The 21,573-nt window shown below is 42.2% G+C and overlaps 1 protein-coding gene across 1 annotated transcript in view; it reads left to right on the top strand.

The window, feature by feature from the left end:
• The window catches only part of CHCHD6 (coiled-coil-helix-coiled-coil-helix domain containing 6), a 250,182-nt gene that overhangs the window by 123,137 nt on the left and 105,472 nt on the right, over positions 1 to 21,573 (top strand). The window lies entirely within an intron of this gene.

Below are 21,573 nucleotides of genomic sequence, written 5' to 3'. Positions count from 1 at the left end.
CATCGGTGGACCAACCAGTAGCCTCCCTGTCTTCCTCCTCGATGGTGTCCACGGATGCGGTAGACGGACTCAAAGCCGAGGACAAGAGGACTGAGTGGGCCCTCCGTAAGTCTCATCAGGCAGCGGCCTGGGCAATCAGGACGGCAACGGCGACCTCCTTCTTCAATAGAGCCACCCTCATCTGGCTACGCCAATTACAGGAAAAGCTGCCCCCGGAAGACACTAGGCTACACCAGGACTTGAATAAGATCCTAGCCGCCACTGAATATGCAGCGGACGCATCCCTGAATTCTGCCAAATTTGCTTCTAGATCTCTGGCTTCGAACATCACAGCAAGGAGGCTGTTCTGGCTTCGCCCCTGGAAGGCAGATCTTAAAGCCAAATGGAAGCTGGCCGCAGCCCCGTATAAGGCTCCAGACTTATTTGGGGCAGCCTTGGAGCCAGTCTTGATCGAAGATAAAGACAAGAGGAAGGTGCTCCCTTCAGCGTACCGGCGGCAGGACCGCAGATACACACCTTACTCCTACCAGCAGCCCTTTCGGACCAGCTCAGGGCCGAGGGGACCCCCGCCGCAACGCTCCCAATTCCAGAGTGCAAGTAGACACCAGGACAGATCTCAGTTCCGAGACCGCGGCCGACCCCAGCAAACCAAACGGTCCTTCCGTGGGGCCGGCTTCAAAACCGCCAGAAGGGGGAAGTGACGGCCGGGCCGTGGGCCCCATCGGCGGGAGACTCCAACTCTTCCACCAGCGATGGGCCCATTCAACAGAGGACTCGTGGATTCAACGCACGATCTCATCGGGGCTCTCCATCGAATTCTCTGGTCCTACACCCAGTCGTTTTGTACGCTGCCCGGTCCCACAGTCCAAAGACCTCAGAGACCTTCTGGCACAGGAGATCGCACACCTGCTGGAGATACGAGCTATAGAACCAGTGCCTCACGACCAGCAAGGCTCGGGTTTCTATTCAACCCTCTTCCTGGTGCCCAAAAGCTCGGGAGGCTGGAGAGCCATTTTGAATCTCAAACGACTAAACCGGTCGGTAAAGTATCGCAGATTCAAAATGCACTCCCTCAAGACAATATTGGCGGGCGTAAGGAGAGGGGATCTCCTCCAGTCAGTCGACCTGCGGGAGGCATATCTGCATGTACCGATCCACCCCAGCCACCGGCGCTTCCTGAGATTCGAATTCGCAGGTCAGCACTTCCAGTACCGCGCAATGCCCTTTGGCCTTTCGTCGGCACCTCGTACCTTCACCAAGCTAGTAGCGGTGGTGGCGGCCACATTACACACCATCCCAGTGCGTCTCCTCTGCTACCTCGACGACATTCTGATCCTATCGTCGTCACACAGCCAGGCGACCAGGGATATGGAAAGAGTCCTGAGGGCATTCCAAGACCACGGCTTTTCCATCAACTTCGAGAAAAGCCAACTACAGCCGTCCTCTCGACTTCTGCATTTGGGGGCGGAGATCGACTCGGTCAGAGGCCAAGTCTTCCTCTCTCAGGAGAGGATCCTGAGCATTCAGGACCTAACCCAACAGGTCTCGGAAGGGGGGAGAGTGCCCCTGGTACAGCTAGCATCACTCCTCGGGAAGATGGTCTCCTGCTTCGGTATCGTTCCGTGGGCACGCAGACACTCGCGGGCCCTCCAATGGTTCCTGCTACCCTTCCAGAGAGCAGGCAAGACCAACTTGAAACGCAGGGTAACCATACCATCTCAGGTCCGTCTCTCCCTCAGGTGGTGGGGGTCCCCTGCTCTCCTCAAGGGCTGCGAGTTCCTGGACCCGGACAGACTCACGCTGACCACAGATGCAAGCCTGCGGGGATGGGGTGCCCATCTACACCATCTGGTAGCCCAGGGCCAGTGGTCCAGGAGCGAACGGCACAGCAGCATCAACCTCCTGGAACTCCGGGCAATCAGGCTGGCACTACGACAATTCCAGACAGCAGTCCAAGGCCAGCACGTTCTGATCCGCACGGACAACATCTCGGCAAAAGCTCACGTCAACAGAGAAGGCGGCACGAGGTCTCGCGCACTGATGTTCGAGTCCGAGGCTCTATTCGCCTGGGCGGAGTCTCATCTGCTCTCGATCAAGGCGGAGCATATCTCGGGATCAACCAATGTCAGGGCGGACTGGCTCAGCCGCGAACTGATAGACCCGGCGGAGTGGCAGCTACACCCACGCCTGTTCCGGGAGCTCAGCGACCGCTTCGGGATGCCGGAGGTGGACCTCTTCGCGACCCCGAGCAACGCCCAGCTAACTCGCTTCATATCTCGATACCCATCAGCACAGGCGGAAGACCACGACGCCCTAAGATGCAGATGGCCCAAAGGCCTGCTCTACGCCTTTCCACCGATTCCCCTCCTCCCTCGTCTCATCCGGAAGCTACTGGCGGAGGAGGCCGACCTACTGCTTGTGGCTCCCAACTGGCCTCGAAGACCGTGGTACGCCGACCTCGTGGCATTGTCGGTAGAGCAACCCTGGCAGATCCCCCCCCACCAGCTGGAGCTCTGCCAGGGGGCGGTCAGTCATCCAGAGCCTCAGTGGCTACGATTGACCGTCTGGCACTTGAGAGGGTCATCCTAAAAAGAGACAGACTATCGGATGGCGTAGTAAACACAATCCAGGCTGCCAGACGGCCCTCGACGACCCGCATTTACGAGGCTTCATGGCGGGCGTTCTGCCGCTGGTGCTCTCAGCACCACGAGGACCCAACATCGGCTACGGTCCAGAGCATCCTCGAATTCCTGCAGGCAGGACTGGAGAAAGGGCTGGCGCCAGCGACCCTAAGACGCCAGACAGCGGCGCTATCCACGGTCATCGCATCACCTCCCTACCAAGCGCTGTCACATCACCCGCGCATCAGGGGATTCCTTCATGGCGCCAAGAACCTGCGCCCCCCCACAGTGCACCGGTACCCGTCCTGGGACCTCCCGCTGGTTCTCCGGGCCCTAACGGCCCCCCCGTTTGAGCCCCTGAGCTCAGTGTCCCTAAAACACCTATCGTTCAAGGTGGCCTTCCTACTGGCAGTCACCTCAGCCAGAAGAGTCTCAGAGCTAGCAGCACTCTCAATCCGGAAGGACCTCTGCATCTTCAGGGACACCACGGTGGTCCTCCGACTGGATCCAACCTTCATCCCCAAGGTAAATTCCTGGTTCCACCGCGCTCAGGAACTCATTCTACCAGACTTCTGCCCCTGCCCCCGCAACAGCAGAGAACAACAATGGCACTCCCTTGACGTCCGCCGCGCCCTTCGCATCTACATTGACAGGACAGCGGCCTTCCGGCACACGGAGGCGCTCCTAGTGTCCTTCAACCAATCCTCCATGGGTTTGAAAATTTCAGCATCCACGGTGAGCAGATGGATTAAGGCCTGCATCGCGTTGGCGTACGACCTGAACACTAAACCTCTTCCGGGAAGGATTCTCCCACACTCCACACGCAGCGCGGCCACAACGGCGGCCTGGACAACGCAGGCGTCGGTGGCAGATATTTGCAGAGCAGCAACCTGGTCATCGGTGACGCCCTTCATCCGCCACTATAAGATAGACGCCTACAGCTCCGCGGAAGCATCCTTCGGCCGTAGGGTGCTGCAGGCGGTGGTGACAGAGGAGGACTCTGGAGGCTCTCAACTTCCCGCCCATGGGGTTTAAACTTGGGTATATCCCATTAATGGATAGTGGGAGCAGCGCACAGGAAAATGGACGTTGTCTTACCTGAACGTCCCTTTTCTGGGCGCTGCGTACACTATCCATACCCTCCCCTTTCTTTTCGTTGGCTTCTGCCCAGTAGAGTTGTTGGTGTTTACAGATTTTTTTCATTAAAGTTATGTTGATTACCTGACACGGTGTGGTCTCCCATAACTTCGTTCAGACTGGGGATCATGGGATTAAGGGGCGTGGCAGGGCAACAGGAAAAGGAAATTGAGCTCTCACTCAGTTATTGCCAAAGGCTGAAGAAGTTAACCCATTAATGGATAGTGTACGCAGCGCCCAGAAAAGGGACGTTCAGGTAAGACAACGTCCATTCTTCAGCCTGTTTGTGTGGCTGGCTATACTTCTATATCTCCTTCCCGATGGTAGGAGGATCAAGAAGTGATGACCAGGGTGAGAGTTGTCCCTGAGAATTTTCCTCACTCTTCTAAGGCAGTGAGCCCTAGCGATCTCATCTAGTGGTATCGGGACAGCCCACAATGTTTTGTGCTGTGCTCACCACCCTCTGTAATGTTTTTCTATCCGCGGCTGTCAGACTGATGCCATACCGTGATGCAATAAGTGAGGATGCTTTCTATTGTGGATTGGTAAAAGGAGGTCATCAGTTTTTGTTCCACCCTGTTTTTACGCAAGACCCTAAGGAAATAGAAATAAGGAAATGGCTTTCTGATGAAATCATTGTATTGGGTTATGGTCTCTCACAACAAATTGGATGGGGGTAAGGAGGAAGTGCAAATTGTGTGAGGGAAGAAATACTTATTCCTTCCAAATAGTTGAGAAAAATAAAATAGCAGGAACATAAATATTTCATTTATAATTTTCTTTTCTTCCAGGTTTATTGGATTTGAAAATAATACCTTATCTGTAGTTAAAGTTATATAGATATATGTATACAAATGGGTTAGTTTCTTTCCAGTATTTCTTGTTCTACAGAGTATCTAGAAAACATTTCTTTTTCATCTTTTTTCTTTCCCCCCCTTACTCGGAATACATACACCCATTTCTCTGTGAGACCCGTGCAGTCCATGTCTGGTTTACCTTTCATGTCTTTGATGTGATAAAGGCAAAGGAAGGTCTGATCATTTCTCCAAAAATCTAACAGTTTGTGTGACAATCTGTCCAAAGATCTGTAGGTTTTCTGTCAACTAAATGAACTTCTGCATATTGAAAGTTTTAAGAGCTATGCTTGCTTTGCTGGTGTGCTGAAGAAATCTCTAATAGCCTTATGACTTGGGAAATGCACACAGCTCTATACTACTAAAACTCTTGCAATGATGACCTTTAACTGGGTGAAACAGTGCATCATAGGGCAACATGTTTTGAACCAAGCTGCCTTAAATGGGCTAACTTACAGAATATATCTGAAATATAGGACCCATGACTCTTGAGGGAATGAAATTTGGAAAAATTGAGGATGCTTCAGTGCTATTGACTGTTGCTGCACTGCTTGATTGCTGCTGTGGTCATGTGATCTTCATTTTCAATGTTCTGTGACAGTTTCCTAGCCAGTCTCATAATCCCTCACTCCTTCCCCCCACCCTCAGCAGCAGATAGAAAGGAAAGGGAAAGGAAAGGAAAAGAAGGAAGAAAAAGAGGGAAGAAAAGGGAGGGAAGAAAGGAAAGACAGGGAGGAAAGGAGGAAGATTTCTGATGCTCGCTGCCAGGTTCCCATAAAAATACTCATTGGGGAAGCTGGCAGAAAGTTGGAAATCACATCTGCTTCTACTGTTTTTTCCCTTTCCCCTTCCATTCTTTTTTTCTGCTTAGGTAATGAAATATCTCTGACACGATGACCCCGTGGGGCACAGGTTGTCTAGTTTTCTTTAATAATTTCTGGGGCAATGGGGCATCTCATGTCTCAGTTACTTCACAGCCTTGAATATGCTAGGATTGCTTTGCAAATCTCAACTGACTAAATATTGCATAAGCAGTAATTTGCAATCTGGTAGAAGATAGTAAAAATTAAAGGGGAATGAATATTATTATTTAGTGTATAATGTTAATGTATTTTCTCTATATTCATAATTCATTAACATTCACAATTTGCTAGATGTTGCTTTTAGACTATACTTAATATCTACTTCTGGGAGCACATGCAGGGCAATTTGAAAGATGAGCAGTTTTGTAGAACAATGGACCAAGTTGTCTATGTTTAGAGCATACTAAAAAAACAAACATTAAGAGAAACATGATGGCAGTGTTTACTTTAGAATGCTTTTATTTAGTACTTTGTAGCATTTATCTCAGTTGTTTGTATTTCTCCTGATGTATTAGTTTTTGCCCTTTCCACATTTTTAATAAGTAGGTTGACCTATTAACTTGCTAGAAACAAAATATAAATCTGGTACAAAGGGAGGGGTGCTAATCAATTGCTTCATTAACTGCTTTGTCTTCATAGCCCAATTCACTGACAAGATAATTGCCCATGATCAAGTATTTCATGAAGTAAAGAATAGAAAAACTTTTACCACTGTCCACCTGGATATTAGACAATTTAGGCTTCAAAGGACAAAAGATTACTAAGCATTATTCAAATAAAAATATTTATTACTTAATTACCAATTGAATCTATAAAAATCAACAGAATGGATCAAACCACAATCACAATAGAAGTATGTTGGACACCAGAATGAAATAATATACACTGCTCAAAAAAATAAAGGGAACACAAGCGGAAGACATCCGAGATCTGAATGAATGAAATAGCTTTATTAAATACTTTGTTCGTTACATACAGTAGTTTTGTGTTCCCTTTAGTTGTTTGAGCAGTGTATAAACTACTGTATGTAAGAACAAAGTATTTAATAAGGCTATTTCATTCATTCAGATCTCGGATGTCTTCTGCTTGTGTTCCCTTTATTTTTTTGAGCAGTGTATAACACATTTCTCCTGTTTTTATGGTCTGTTGCAAATGCTAGATATAAAAAAAAAACATTTTATATATCAGACGTGTGCTTTGTGTAGTCATTCTTCCAGCCCTTGACTTAATTTCTTCCTTCTAATTCCCAATATTATGTCATATGTAGATCATAAACAATGATTAATAGAAGCAAACTCAATTTAAACCACAGTAATACAAAACATTCAATGGTATTCCTGCAGCTACAATGAATGTAGTTCTCAATATACAGATCACAGTTTGCTGCAACTTACCTGTTACATCTAAATCTGGTTTGTATGACTGACTAATTTATTCAAGAATAATTATTCTGAGGCACATGGCTACTACCGTTGCGAACTGGTAGTAAAGGTAAGTAGAACCCACCCCTGCACATAACCATACTTTTGCTGCTCCCAATCCTTAATGTTATCAAAAGCTTTTTTAAAAAAGTTGTTTGAGAGTATTCTTCTTCTTTTCCACTGTATTTAGCCTGTATCAAACACTTCTTGGTTATTATTTCCTGTCCTGCATTAGAGGTTGACTTGCTAGTAATATTCTTAAAAGAATGCACATGTATTTTTCTTGCCAAATGTTATAGATGCTTTTTGCTCTATGACTTGTTCCTTTTCAGAGAATTATATTCAAAGAATGATATCCTGTGGGAAAAATCTGAAAACAGACTATTGAAAATCATGTTTTGTGGAGATGCTTAACATTTGATATTTCCCACAACTGGTACCTCTATATTTGTTTTTGCCACCAAGAAAAATAGAAGGGTTTTTTCCCTATGCACTGTTCTTTTGTGGGTATATACTGTATGTGCCTTTGAGTTAATCTTCATATCTGGTGACAACAAATCCATGCAATTTTCTTGGCAACATTTTTGGAGGTGGTTTGCCATTGCCTTCTTCCTAAGGCTGAGGAGAGCAAACTGGTCCAAAATCACTCAGCAGTCTGTGGCTAGTACTAGAACTCATGGTCTTGTGATTTCTATCCCAGTGTCTTCAACCATTACACAAAAATTGAATCTCATACCATATATAAAATGTTTCTAAATAGGAACAAACAGTGTCTTTCTCTTCACTTTGCTTTTAATAGGGACAAACACCTCAAATAGACTGTAAGTGATCTTGGCTGTATGTTCAGCAAACATTTCCCATCCTGGCTTTCTTAGCACCATTTCAGAAGCCAGACACAGTACCTAGGCACACACAGTGTTAAAGGAAAGATTTGTTGCTTCAAGTCCCAACAGCACGGCAGCATGAGATAGCTGAGAAAAAAGCACAGGCAGGAAAACAGGAATTACTTGCAGATAAGAACTTAGCTGGACAAAGACAAATTCCAAGTCAAGAAGTCCAAGTTCAAGCCAAAGAATTATAATGCCAAGTCAAGGAGAGATGAAGTCTTAGTCAATTAACAAACCAGGATCATAAATAACTAGATTCCAGGCAAGAGTCACAAAACGTGAAGCCAGATGCTCAAGTTGCTTCTAGCAAGGGAAAAAAACTATTACCCTGAGGTTTAATTTCCCTCCCTGCTAAACATGCACAATCTTTCCTTAAACTTTGTTGGTTAGTTCAATGTCTTGCTGCTGGCTTGCATATAGCACACTTTGGCAGGTTGCAAAGATACCAGGAAGAATTGGGGGGGGGGGAGGGGGGAGTGAATGCTTGAAGCAGCCTGCATTGCAGCTGATTGTGATGGCAAGAGAGAACCATTATGTAAGCCTTTGGGGAAAATAAGTTATATCAGTGAAGGTAAATCTAATTTTTTGGTGGTTTTGTTGGAAGGAGATATTCAGATGTAATAAACATATTACTTTGTATTAGTTTAAAAAATCTGGCTGGTAAACATCAAAACGCTTTGCCCTTCACCCAAGGAACTAAATTAGCAAAGATGAGGTCATTCTAGGTTTTCCATATACATTCCCCATTGAAATAAGGGATGTGGGGGCAGGAAAAAGCCTCTGTATCTCTGCTGAAGTATGGTGAGAGACATATTAGCAGCAAAGATTTGAAAAACCTGGTATCTTAGTCTGATATACATGTAGAATTGGTTCTTTGAAGTGTGAGACTGTTCAAAGTGGGCAGCAGATATGTGTTGATGTGTGTGGGTGACTGTGAAGATGTATTCTAGCCTGTCTGCAGAGGCACCCTGCATGTGGCAGTTCGTCTCAGCAGAATGGATGAATAGTGAGTGCTAAGCAGAGCATTGGAAGAAAAGGGCTTTAAGATTAGACTTAAGTATGAGTTGGGAGTGACTCCTCTTGGGAACGTTATAGAAAGATATGGTGGGTATCTATAGCTAGATTGTTCTAGCAGAAGGGATTAGTGCATGTTCTCACTTCTAAGCCAGTTATCCCCATCCTGGGCCCAAGTGGTCAAGTGCCATGGATTCAAGAGATTGCTAATAAATACCAGATTTGTTTGCAATTAGATTCCATCTAACCAAGATGTGATGAATGGACACCAGATCGAATGTATGATCTGGCTTGGGTATAGAGGATCCACTTGATGTATCCACTCAGTACTGGATGAAGTTGCTACAGAAAGGTCTCTGCATATAGGTTATCAATCCTGGATAGTTTGAAAAGTTCTAGGAAATGAAGCAACTGAATTACCATCTAGAATTATGGTAAAGGGGAATTCAAAATCTTTCTTTCAAAGAAACTGGTTGAAACTGGTTGAAACTGGTTTCAAAGTTATAGAGAACTATTCTTAGCATTAAATTTTTTTTTTTTAACAAACAGAAAGTAACCTAAGGCTATTATTTTTTGTCTTGTACATACAGCAGTGATCTTTACATTCTGTATGAATTTCTTCATATATTATTTTCTATTATATTCTTCTTGTTGTCTTTTATTTTAAAATCTAAACATACTCCAATCATTGAGTCTGATTTTTAAAGACTTAGTTTGCAGTCTTGTTTTTTTTTTCCTCATATAGCCTCTTTTGTTGGGTGATTGGTAGTGAACATTAACAGCACAGGTGCTTTTATTCCTTCACATGAAGGAAATTTTTTTAACCTAAGCTACTAGAATCTACATGACCTAAAAACCTTTAGGTTTTTTTTTTTTACAAGAAAAATCCCTATTAACACACAAAAGAAATTCGTTTGGTGTAGACAAGAAACAGTTCCTGGGCAGTAGGAGATGAAGCTGGTAGAATCTACATACTCAGAAATATTTTTTCTTTGGTTTGGAGTGTTTTCTTAGTTCAGAGGGACAGTGCCTCATCATAACCCTCTGAATGCCCAGCAGATTAGTACCCAGTCTGTTTTGCAAAGAGCCTAAGTACATGCAGCCATTTCCTACTTAGCATCCATGAAAGTTGTCAAATCACTCTCCTCTACTTTCTACTTAGAAAAAAATAGACAACTGGCTTACAAGAACTGAAGTTAAGGGTAAAAGGATTAAATGGAATCCTGAAAATAGTCAGAGTGCTTTAATGAATGGCCAAGGGCTTCTATACTCATAGCTGCACAAGATCTGAGGCACTTTTTCAAAGCATGCTGGACTTTGATACTAATATTAGATACCTATATTAATAGGTATTAATTTGATACCTATATTAATAGGTATCAGCTTCATACAATCCTCTCAGGTTTTAACTTGAGTATTGGTTCATTAGGTGTAAGATGGCAGTAATAATAATTATCAGAGATCTCCCAAACAGTTTCTTGAGTACCCAAGAATCCAGAAGCTTCTGAGAATGCCTAAGCCATTATGAAAGAGTTGATGTATCAAATGTGAACTGTATGTACAGTAAAATAAGTGATTCTTGAATCTCTTTTCCCTATTGTAAGTTATGCAATAGCCTGGATGGCCTTTGGGTTTGGGTGGGAGATCAGTCCTATCTTGTTACCAAAACAACAGACAAATGCGAACAGGATCTCCCACCCAAACCCAAAGGCCATTCAGGCCACTGCATAACTTAAATGGGGAAAAGAGGTGCAATGGCTGTTTTCGCTTAACTCTAAGAAGTGACTATTACAATCACATCACTTCACAGAATTGTTAGGAGGAAAAGTAAATAGGGATTGTATGCATACATGGTGTATGTTAATACTACTAGATGAATTACACATGATGCTAACAATAGCTCCTTTGACAAGCTACTGTACATAAATATACCCCCTCTCTCTTATAGACACATATGCGCACACACATATACTGTCAGATTCTGTAAAGTATGGGGAAAAAACCCCTCATCACGCAAAAGCAGTCACCAAGTTTGTTTATCCTGATATCGGTAGTAACTGACCACCTTAAAGTGTTACAGAGAGGAATCTTTGTTGGAGGTGACGCTCCGTGCTCCTCATCACTCTTTAAGCAGCATACAGCTCCACCCCAGTGCAATCACTCAATTATCCCATTAACCTGTATCCTCCCTCTTCCTCTCCCCCCTCAATCTATCACAAGCCACTCCAGTTCCGCACTGCTCCATCTTTCCTTAAAGTGATGGATGGTGAGAAACTGCTTCAGTGCATGCCCCTGAAATCATCTAGCGCAGGGGTCTCCAACCTTGGCAACTTTAAGACTTGTGGACTTCAACTCCCAGAAGCAAAGCTGGCTGAGGAATTCTGGGAGTTGAAGTCCACAAGTCTTAAAGTTACCAAGGTTGGAGACCCCTGATCTAGCATGCGGCTGGGGAGTCGAAGTGAGAGGCATGCCTTAGAGCTGATGACCCAGCAGAGCAGGCACACAGGAAGGGTCATTAGCAAAAGCGTGCAGCAGCGGAATGGCGATCCCCACATGAATGGTGGCCCCAAGTACCGTCGCAGGGCTGGGGCTGACATATACGTACATATACAACATAGTGCACTGGATGCTGATAGTGCCTTGAGATAATTCAAGACAGATCCTTGCTACCGTAAATTATTAGTGAATGAACCAAAGTGTCTTTATTCTGAAAACAATTTATTTTTGAATTATAGTTATTTGTATGCCGCCTACCTGAATGGCTCTAAGTTGTAAAACATAGCCATCTCACACAACTTTACTGACTAATTTAAAATAATTGGAGATAGCAGATGTCAATCTATTTTAAAAAAAAAAACTACATACTTTTGTTTAAGATTATAAGAGGCAAGTATATCTCAGATTAAATAGATAAGCCTGGTCTTCTGGAATTTAGATAAAAATGTTCCCTAGAGAAGGCATTTCTGAGGAGAAAAATGGTAGCTGAACCCTGTCTTGGCTGCTGCAGGAGCTTTGTCCCAGCAATGCTTTTCTGTGACTGATATTTGTGCTTTCCGAATGACTGCTACAATTATGCCACTAGTTTCAGCATAAAAATGAAAGAAAGCGACAGCTGCACAAGGGTGTAAAGGGTCTTAATTTCCAATTTAAATAGCCCTGTTTAGCTCCAGACAGTCTGAAAAGCTTCACAATGGAAATTAGCAGCAGAGCTGGTCAGTGCTTAATTACTCTTGCTTTTGCTGCATTTTCCTTTGTTTTGTTTCATCATACAAAATAGTCTGGTATCCTTGCACCAAGAGGTGCACATTCCTTTCAGATGGATGTGGGGCCCCGATTCTGAAGGAAAAAAAGAGTCTTATCTAACAAGGGAGGAGAGGAGAGATTCTGTCAGGAGTCAACTAAGCAGATTGTACATATAATCCTGCAGCTGTTGTCCCCTGCTTGCCAGTTCCGCTCCTCACAGGGATCACTACAGGTTATCCTCTTGGTATCTTTGTCATGACCACAGACAGGATACTGTCCACCAGCATTTCAAAATTATTGATAGAACATTGGTGGTTCTTTCTTCTTTGAATCTAAGGAGATTCTGAACCAGTTAATCTGTCCCGAACTGAAGAGATACATTTCTATTATGGTATCAATATTTTTTAGATTTCTCCCTCCCATTCCACCCTTGCTAAATTCCCTTTTCCATTATTGCCCCAGAAGGCCAACATTCCAAACAACAACAACAACAATTGATTACTGAGTTTGATTTTTCTTCAGCTACTGGAAGAATTCTATGTTTTATAAACACAAAATGAAAGAGCCTTTATGATAAGATGGAACATTCCGGACATCATCTCTTTTACTGTGAATGAGTGATTAACCTTGAAGTTCAACGTGCTTTGATCTGCTTAACACTGGTGAGAGTCAATGAAAAGCCATGGATTCAGACAAAAATTCTTCAGTAATTTGAGTGTTGTAATTAAAATTTCTTCTCATGTTACTAAAAAAAACCCCTTCCCACATAATTTGTGCATTTAGTCTGTTCTCTTTCTCTCTGCATCTGTAATGTGAAAAAAAACAAAAACATACTGCCTTATCTGTGTTTAACTGGGAGGGTTGCAGGACAAGCTAATTCTATCTTAAGGGAATTGGATTGATGGCAGGGAAGTCTAGTCAAGGGAGGCATAATCAAGTTGCAACCCCAGGACTTTTTTTTATGTACAAGGCAGCTCTTGGGTACGCATTAAGATCACTATTGTTACCCTCCTGCTCTCCCTTTCCCAAGAGTTTTTGACTAGATTCTAAAAAGGGACACACCTGATTTTGAGGTCTCAGATTTCTGAGAAGCTTGAAGGTTTGTGGTTTTGCCACCACCTAATCCTACAAGTAATCCTCAATGTTTTAGGAAGGCCTGATTAAGATACAAGTCGTGAATTCCTTGAGGAAGAAGCATAGCCTTCATTAGAATTCTCTGCAGCATTTCAAGAATGCTCAGTATGAGGCAGGCCTACTTTTCCACCTTATTAGGAAAGATGTAGCTACTTATTATTTGGGGTACTTAAAAATAAGCCTGATTTTAAAAGTGTTCTTTTTCTTTCCCAGATAGAAATTTTATTCCTAAAATCAGTTACATCATATTTGGTTTCTAATATCACTTTCTAGAAGAGTTGTGATGATACCTGTAGAAGGGAATATTTGTAGCTCAGGGTTGAACTGTGTGTGGTCCTTGGTTCTCTCTCAACTTGGTTGTTGCAGACATTTCATTACCCAACTAGGTAACTTCATCAGTGCCAGATATTGTTTATCTCTAGATGCCAGGCACTCAGATAAATCTGACATCAACAGGCACATTGAGATAAATAATATCTGCACACCCTTAAAAAGAGTTAATTAAAAAGCTAAAAATGAAACAAAAAGACCAAAACACTTCCTCACAGTCAATCAATACTGCCAACAACTGCCAAGAAAAAAAACAACACTTCCATCAACACTGACAGGATAAAGCCACCTGTATGTAGAGAGCAAACCTGAATCTCTTCTTAGCACTGATGATGTTACCTAGTTGAATAACGAAAGAAAACAACCAAGCTTAGAGAGCACTAAGGACCCCACAATTTAATATTTGACCAGATGTCCAGAAATGAGAACATATTTATAAATGTTATTAATTATATATTAAACATAAATGTATATCCGTTTAATCTACTCGTAGAGGTAATCTTCAGTTAATTATGGCAGTTAGTACCAGAAACTCCCTCACTAAGTGCCATGGTCATAAACTGCTAAATCATGTGATTTTGCTAACTTCTAATGGCAGTGATGGCAATTCTGTTTCCAATCATTAGGCAAATTCTGCACGGTTGTTACATCATTTCTTTGCTATTTGCGATATCCTGCCAGATTCGCCCATGACTGCTTGTCAGAAGCAGACAATGAAGGTTGCAATGTGTTATCTCAGGATGCTGCAATACTGTAGAATCGGTTGCCAGGTGCCCAAATTGCAATCATGTGACCATGATCACATGACTCCTACTTCAGGACTGTCATAACTTCAAATAGTCACTGAATTAATGGATGTTAACCTATATTTAAAAAGGCCATCACTTAATAGAAAATTAATTTAAAACAAGGTTGGGAAACCATGCAGAGTACAGCTTCTGAAATGTATTTGACCTCTTCATCAAGAATGACCGTAGAATAGATTTGTATTTTCTTTTGTGTAATGACATATTTTCTGCGTATGTGTGCGTATTCAAGAATTGTGGTTTATACATAAATAATGCATAAATAATGCATGCTACCTATGTGTATTCTTTGATGGTCTAATCAGAGTGGATGCATGTGTGTTACCTTTATGTGTGTGTTTCTACACTCCCTCTTGTATCTGTGTGTTTAAGTGTGAAACAGGAAGTGTATGGCAAATTATATGTGCTCTGTTCTGGTTATGTAGCTGCCTTTGGGGGCAGGGGAAGAGCTAAGAATGGAGCATTCTGAGCTACAGTTTCTCCTGTAGGGATACATTGGACATTTTGGGATAGGTTCTGGCTGGATCCAGCCCATTTTTAAATTCTTACTTTTTCCACTCTTTCCTGCCATGTGACAACCGATTCTATTCTGTTTTGAGAAGATTTGCCTGCTTATGAAAAAAGAGTCTTGAACCCCTTTATGCAATTTGTTTTCCAACATTCTGCTGGGTTAGATGAAAGACAAAGAACTCAAAATCTATAATGTGACCAGATCTGCTGGTCTAATTTTCAAAGCTGATACTCAGAGTTATTAGTATATTATGGAGAACAGATACACAGAACACTTCCACTTTGAAGGCTACAGGTTTGCTGAACTGAAAGCATTGAAAGCCAAGACGATGACCAATAATCCAAATTAAAAGCACTTAACCAAAAGAACAGTGCAAAGGCAGCAATGGATCAAATTATTTAGAAGTCAGAACCTGATTAGGTATTTAGGCATGCAAATTGATGCAGACATTGGTTCAACATTTCTATGTTTCCAAGATACAACTTTAAGTAGGAAGTGCTGATTAGTCTTAATCAGATGAGGGTGTCTTTAAGCTTTTATCCCTTGCTTTTTTGTCTACTAATTTTAATTAAGTGGTGCCTTTTTTCCAATGGTTTGGTGGGTGGAAATTCATGTGTGAATTGGAATGAGGGAGGGGGCTGTGGTCCTGAAATCATGATTGTAACTTCCCATTCTGACCTAGTTTGAGAAGCTTTGTGGATTATAATTATCCTCTGACAATAAATCATCTGAAGGACTGTAACAGATAGGTAGTGTAAGGAGGCAAATTATTCACGATCTAAAATGCACTATGAAGAAATTGAAAAAATTACTCAGATATTCCATCCTATGCTCCCAATGGAATATTCCTGTCTGTTCCATATGTTATCTAGAGAGAAGTAGGTCCTCAGAGCAGGATATCTTTAGCTGTTGTCAGATGTTCAAAGTAGGGAAGGTTAGGAAACAGGAATTGCTAGCAATGTTAAAATGTATTTTAATTAGAATCTTGTAATAGAATCTTGAAAGCCTGTCAGCTCACCTCTACTTCAACTTATATCTAACACAATTAAAATGGAGTTGCTTTGAGTTACCTTTTCACATTTTCTTCTTTTTCCAAACTCAGATGTCTTTTCTTTAACAGTTTGGATTATCCCTCTTCTTTCTCTGAGTCAAAACAATATTCTTTTATTGCAGTGGAACAGTTTTCTGAAAGAAGCTGCAGAGGCATCTAGATGCTAGGAAAACAGATCATCTCTTTGTACTGGGTATTCCAGGTCTTACCTAGGAGTTGGAGAACACTTTTTGATTTTTGGTGGTTGGAGGAGTGGAGAGAAAATGAAAGTACTTGACATGGCATTGGATGAAACACATAAATGTTTTTATTCAATTGGAGAAGGAAAATAATTGCAGCCAACAGAAAGAATGATAGAACAGGGGTAGGGGAGCCAGTAATGAAACAACAGCAAATGAAGGGGGAGTTTGACTATTATTAAGTGGCAATTACTGTTATAATTTTGTGTTAATATGTAATTTCATTTGAGAAGAATAGAATAGAATAGAATAGAATAGAATAGAATAGAATAGAATAGAATAGAATAGAATAGAATAGAATAGCACAGAACAGAACAGAACAGAACAGAACAGAACAGAATAGAATTCTTTATTGGCCAAATGTGATTGGACACACAAGGAATTTGTCTTTGGTGCATATGCTCTTAGTATACATAAACAAAAAAAATAAAGTATATTCGTCAAGAATCATAAAATACAACGCTTAGTGATAATCATAGGATAGTAATAAGCAATCAAATCACATTAGGAAACAATAAAAACAATACAAGTTGTAAAGATACAAGCAACATGGATATAGCCATAAGTGGGAAGAGTTAGGTACTAGTAATGATGAGAAGAAGAATAGTAATACAGTCTTAGTAGTTAATTTGCCAGTGTTGTGGGATTTAGTTGTTTAGCAGGGTGATGGCATTTGGGAAAAAACTGTTCTTTGTCTTGTTGTTCAGGTGTGCAGAGCCCTATAGCATTGTTTTGAGGGTAGAAGTTGAAACAATTTATGTCCAGGATGTGAGGGGTCTGTAGCAGTGGTAGGTTGCTCCCGGTTCGCACTGGTTTGCAAGAACCGATAGTAAAAAATTTTAGTAGTTCGGAGAACCGGTAATAAGATTGGCTGGCCATGCCCCTGAACTGGTTCCCAGCCCGGTCTTCGCTCGCTTACCCCTCCCACTGTCATTGCCCGCATGCAGCCCTGGGACTCCGCCCTTTGCCAGCCAGGAGTGCTACCGCCAGTCGCTCCTGTGCACCCGGCTGCCTGCCTGCCTCATCACCACCACCATGAGGTAAGGCCCCGAAGTTGTGCTGCCTGGGATCCACGTGGGCTGCCTCAGGGAGAAGCCGGGTATGGCTGGGGGGGACGCTGCCCGGAGCTGAGCTCGAGGCTGGCAGGAGGAGGAACGTTGCCTCTTAGCCGGCTCGAACTGTCTGCTGCTGCAGCCTGCCACCATCCCCTCTCCCCTGCTAGCTGCTCCTGTATGAGAACCACTGCCACCAAGGGCGAGGGGGAGGTGGTGGCAAGGATGGGTCGTCTGGGGCTTCCTTGTCTCCCCGACCGAGCAGACTTCTAGCATAGCCCCAGGCCTCTGGAGGGAGGGAGGGAGGGAGGGAGAGATGGAAGCCCTGGCCTGCTGCTCCTGCCGCCCCCACCCCCTTGCACCCAGCAAGAGCGGTTCTAGTGCTGCCGTTCTCCGGCAGCACCAGGAGCAACTGCCGGGGCAGAGAGTGCGGGGCAGGCTGTGGTGGCAGGCCATTCTCGCCGGGTAACAGACAGGCTGCTCCTGGAGCAGCCAGGAGAAGGAGAAGCTGCCAGCGGGGAGGCGAGCCGCCCCAGGAGGACCGGAGGAGAGTGCAGCTTCTCACTCATGGAGATCTACTGGTGAGGAAGTGGGTGTGGTAAGAAATGCATGAGCCAGGAAGCGTTATGCTCCCTGGCCAGAGGGGGTTTCACATTCTGGTGGCTCAGCAGACTAAAGCACTGTTATTAACATCCACTTACATTTGCTGCCTGCAATTACTGCAAGTTCAAATCTCACCAGGCTCAAGGTTGACTCAGCCTTCCATCCTTTCTAAGGTAGGTAAAATGAGGACCCAGATTATGGGGGCAATAAGATGACTTTATATAAATATACAAAAAGTATGAAGGCTATTGCTTAATGCATTGTAAGCCACCCTGAGTCTTCGAAGAAGAGCGGCATATAAATCAAATTAAAAAAAAAAAATTCACTCCAGCAAAGGTTTGGAGGAAAGAGGAGTAGAAGGAAGTGGCGGAAGAGGCTTTGCTGGCTGCCCGGCCGGGACCCAGAGGCAGTGGCTGTAATAGGGTGCTGGGTACACAGAGGGGGGAGAAAGAAGGGTGGGCAATTAAATGTCTTCTGAATGTATCTATGGATGTTTTTTTGCCTTTTTTTCTGCAACCTCTTAAGGTTGTAGAAAAAAATGCTTTTAAAAGTTAAAAAAAAAAAGTTGGCCACGCCCACCCAGTCACATTACCCCCACAAGCCATGCCCACAAAATAAGCCATGCCCACAGAACTGGTAGTAAAAAATTTTAGAACCCACCCCTGGTCTGTAGATATTTTCACAGCTCTCTTTTTGACTAGTGCAGTATACAGGTACAGTGGAAGGCAGGTTGGTAGCAATTGTTTTTTCTGCAGTTCTAATTATCCTCTGAAGTCTATGTCTGTCTTGTTTGGTTGCAGAGCCAAACCAGACAATTATAGAGGTGCAGATGACAGACTCAATAATTCCTCCGTAGAACGGAATCAGCAGCTCTGTGAGCAGTTTGAATTTTCTGAGTTTGCACAGAAAGAACATTCTTTGTTGTGCTTTTTTGATGACGTTTTTTATTTTAGGTGTCCATTTTAAGTCTTGAGATATGATAGAACCTAGAAACTTGAAGGACTCTACTCTTGATACTGTGTTGTCTAGTATTGTAAGAGGTGGTAGTGTAGGAGGGTTTCTCCTAAAATTTACCACCATTTCTACAGTTTTGAGTGTATTTAATTCAAGATTGTTCTGGTTGCACCACAAGGCTAGTTGTTCAACCTCCAGTCTGTATGAAAATTCATCATTGTCTCGAATGAGACCAATCATTGTTGTATCATCTGCAAACTTCAGTACTTTAAATAGAGGGGTCTTACACTGTATTCTTTGCTATAATAATTTCCTTGTAGTAGGAGTACGGTTCACCTTTCCTGAAGTTGAGTACAAGTATTGCCCCTGGAAGTATCATGTGGATTCTTCCATTTCAATCTGAATTTAGTGATCCAAGGTTTCAACCTTTATTTGGAGGGGGTGTATTTTCTTATCTACTTACCATATGACATCTAAATATTCTTACACATCATTTTTTTTTTTTTAAATATCTACCTCCTTTCATTCTTAGCTTGTATTTTATTCCCTTCAACTGATGGGAATTTGGAGTCCATGAAGTCACCTAGGGGTGAGTTGGGCAGCTATATAAATTTGTTAAATAAATAAATAAACTGTCAGTTTTTACTCTCTGTCTTCATGCTGCCTCTGTAAGGACTTTCTTCTCTATTTTCAGAGTCTTGGTATGGTTTATTATCTTTATAATTTGGAACAATAATATTTCCCTTCCGTGTCCTCTGGACCTTTTTCTCCCATCTCCTACTCATTTCTTTCCCCTCTCAGTGACTCATGCCATTTTCCTACTCAGGTTGTTCTGGGATGTATATGTATGAGATAATCAGTGCCTGGTTGTTGGGTTTTGTTTTTTTTCCCCCTCTTAGTGCAAGTATAGCACTAAGTAGTGCTGTTGCTAGCATCAGTTCAGCCAAACAGTTATGGCACAACTAGGGGGAGGTGAAAGGCAATCAGTCAGGAAAGGAAAGGAGTGGGCACTGAAACTCACAATTTATGAAATTACAGTATATGGTGGTTAAGAATCTTTTTAAAACCAGTTACAAACCTATTAAAACCTTTCTAATTTTTGAATTATCACTTTTTTCATTATTTGTGTTGCATTTGGTTTTTCAGGGCTATTGTTAATGCCAATGAAAGGCACCTAGTGGAAAGATGACGGAGAAACATGATGGTTAAATATGGAGCAATAGACTTCCCTGCACTTTTGACATTCTTATCTCTTGAGTGTTATGCTGATTTATTCCCTTTTTTATAGTCAGAGTTTCTTCTGCAACTATTTAAAATTATATCCTTGCTTGAGAATATTTTGTCTGCTAGCTGCATTTCTTATCTTTGTTATGAGGGGTGTGTGTGTGTGTGTGTGTGTGTGTGTGTGTTAGTCTTTTTTTAGGTGGGTTACATCTTTAGCATGAAGTTCATGCTAAAGCTCAACTATAACATATTTGTTTTTGCTTTCCTATTGCTGTTTTATTGCTTGCTTATTGCTAGCTAATGGTATCTGATGAGATAGATTCCTTCTGTTTCCCAAGAAAATGTTTCATTTTGCTACTTTCAGCTCTTGCCTCTCTTCGTTCTTTTTGTCATATTTCTGATCATGCAAATCTAGGTCCTGTGAGAAATCAGACGCTATGAAATATGAAAATTGCTTGGGAAGTAATTGGAGAAACAGTGTGACATACAAAACCCGTGGAGATAATGCTCACACCTACTTATTCACAATATTTAATTTTTAATGACAGTTTTAATTAATAGAGTAGAAGTCTTTGGGCTTTTCTAAGGCAAGGAAGAGATGGCAGGGAGTTGCAGGACGGTGAATAAAGGGTGCCATTAAAATATGTGAACTACACACGCTTGACATGAGTGTATGGCTATGTGTGTGTATGAAGTCTCCAAAGCAATGTAAAAGTTACCATTATGCCACAAAAAACAGATTAATCCCTCAGCAGCTTTCTATCAAAATCCATTTTGAGGCAAGGCTTCATCTGCAGCTTGCTAACTCCTGAGAGAGTTTTTTTTAAAAAAGTCAAATCTATGAAAACAATTACCTGTTGTGATTTCTTTCTAGAGTATATAAAATATATATCTAACAATAACATTTCCATATAGCTAGTATGGAAGAAATATCACAAGCCTGTTCGTTGATAAATTCTGTAAAAACAAATAATAGAGAAAGGATAAAAATGTAAAAGTTACTGCTAAGGGGCTGTAGGTAGGCAGAAAAAGTAAACATTTTGCATTCAACTTTTCTTTTTCCAAGTACTACAAAAAGAGAGAGGAAGTAAACCAAAGAAGGAAATTTTGCTTACTGACTGCAAATTAATTGGAATAAAATACAATATAACATGAAAGAATCATTTGCAAGAATTAGTGCTTTTGTTGCTGCTTTTGATTTACTTACTGTGCTCTTTAACAATAACTATAAATGACTAGTTATATTGCACCTACCATATTGCTAATCTCCCAAATATGAAGCACATGTCCTAGGAAGGTAGGACAGTTCAATCCTTCAAAATATGTTTTTTCACAACAGACTCATGCAAATCACATCTTTTAAAAACATTAAAGTAGGCAGGTCTTTTGTCAGGGTGTTGCAATTGCTTCAAAATCTGTTCTGTTCCTGTCTGTTTAACTGTGTGCGAATACATGCTGAACCACTTAGTTTTACATTTTTCCTAGGAATGAAGGATTTGCATAACCCTAATAAATTGTTTTTATTGTCTAGGTATTGCATGGGTTTATTTTAGTTAAGGGATAGATTGCTAATTTGCTTCTTGTCTTCGGTATAAAATGTATGGCTCTGTTGACTGTAATGAAAATTAG

The sequence above is a fragment of the Pituophis catenifer genome, unplaced genomic scaffold (assembly GCF_029215685.1).
Source record: "Pituophis catenifer annectens isolate HBS135680 unplaced genomic scaffold, rPitCat1.0.hap2 SCAF_2, whole genome shotgun sequence".
Lineage (NCBI taxonomy): Eukaryota > Metazoa > Chordata > Lepidosauria > Squamata > Colubridae > Pituophis > Pituophis catenifer.
Note: the sequence above shows the minus strand (reverse complement) of the source record. Positions and strands in the feature narration are given on the sequence as shown.